The following is a 2,067-nucleotide window of genomic DNA, read 5'->3' as shown; positions in this document are numbered from 1 at the left end:
TAGACAGATAGGTAGAAAGAGAAGAGAAGAAAGAGAGAGAGAGAGAGAGAAAGAGAAAGCGAGCGAGAGAGAGAGAGAGAGAGAGAGAGAGAGAGAGAGAGAGAGAGAGAGAGAGAGAGAGAAAATAAGAGAAAAAAAAACGAGTGAGACAAACAAACAAGATAAAACAAACCAAACAAACACACACACACACACAAAGAAAAAAAAACAACCCCCAACAAACAAAAAAAAAAACAAAGAAAGAAAAGAGAGAATGAGAAAACAACAACAAAAAACCTTCATTAAAGACAAACCGAAGAAAATGGCCATTGCCTAATTGCAGAGATAAGACCCCGTTATAAAGGCCACCGCGTTGTATCAGAGTTATTGCCAAGGCGTTCGTGTTGACAGTCTTGCCATGATTTAGAGAAAATGTCAATGCGACATGACAGCGTGAAGTCTTCATTTGTTAGAAGGGAGGAATTGCCAGTATGAATATTAATGGGGGAGAGGGTGGGGGAGGGTGGAGAGGGTGGGGGAGGGAGGGAGGGAGGGATGGGAGAAGGGGTCGAAGGCGAGATATTTTGCGAGAGAAATACGTGTAAGTTTTATGTATATATATAGATGTGCATATATATATATATATATATATATATATATATATATATATATATATATATATACATATACACATATATATATATGTATATATATATATATATATATATATATATATATATATATATATATGTATATATATATATAGATAGATAGATAGATAGATAGATAGATAGATAGATAGATAGATAGATAGATAGATAGATAGATAGATAGATAGATAGATAGATAGATATAGATAGATAGATAGATAGATAGATAGATAGATAGATATAGATAGATAGATAGATAGATAGATAGATAAATAGATATTTTTTCTTTCTTTTTCTTTTTCTATTTTTCTTTCTTTTTTTTCTTTTTTTCTTTCTTTTTCTTTTTCTATTTCTTTTTTCTTTCTTTTTCTTTTTCATTTTTCGGTATATTTGAATTATCTTTTATCGGCTCTGAATTTGTTGTTGCTGTTATTGACTCGCTTTTTCTCTCTATTTTTCTCTCTCTCATATATTTTTTCTGTATTATCTAATCTAATTTTTCCTGTTTTTTAAATCTTTTCCCTCTCTTCGTTTCCTTTTCGTTTCAATTACGTTTTTTTTCTGTTTTGCAATAAGTAATGATATTATTGTCTGTTTTCTTTTATTATCTTGATATTTGTTCTTATTCTCATTTTCATTTCTTATTTTCTTTTTGTTTCGTTTTATTTTTCTCTTTCCGAGTTCGAGATACATTCGTGTTGTTATGTTCTTTGCTTTATTGATATTCTCTCTCTGTCTCTGTCTCTGTCTTTCTCTCTCTCTCTCTCTCTCTCTCTCTCCTTCTCACTCTCTCTCTTTCTCTCTCTCTCTCTCTCTCTCTCTCTCTCTCTCTCTCTCTCTCTCTCTCTCTCTCTATCTATCTATCTATCTATCTATCTATCTATCTCACATCATATCTCTTTCTCTCCCCTCTCTCTCTCTCTCTCTCTCAATCTATCTTCCATTATCTTCAACCCCCTCTCTCTCTCTCTTTCTCTCTCCCTCCCCTCCCCTCCCCTCCCTCCCTCCCCTCCCTCCCCTCCCTCTCTCCCTCCCTCTCCTCCGTCCCCCTTCCCTCCCTCCTCCCTCCCTCCCTCCCTCACCTCCCTCCCTCCCCTCCTCCCTCCCTCCCTCTCCTCCGTCCCCTCCCTCACCCTCCCGTCCCTCCTCCCTCCCCTCCCCCTCCGTCCCGCTCCCTCATCTCCCTTCCTCCCTCTCCCTCCCCTCTCCCTCCCTTCCCCTCCTCTCCCTCCCCCTCCTTCTCTCTCCCTCTCTAGACTATTACATTACTAAAAAAAAACACCACAGAACCGCAATAGATACTGATCATTTCTCGCCGCGTGTGGATCAAATTGTGCAAAGTCATGGCTTGTTTGGAAATTTGGAAATGATGAAACAAATCTGAAATTCTTTTTATTAATTTTTTTTTATTTTTGTATTTCTGTTTTTGAAGTTGGGG

This window comes from Penaeus vannamei, chromosome 34 (assembly GCF_042767895.1).
Source record: "Penaeus vannamei isolate JL-2024 chromosome 34, ASM4276789v1, whole genome shotgun sequence".
In the NCBI taxonomy this organism is placed as follows: Eukaryota; Metazoa; Arthropoda; class Malacostraca; order Decapoda; family Penaeidae; genus Penaeus; species Penaeus vannamei.
This window is presented reverse-complemented; position numbering follows the sequence as displayed.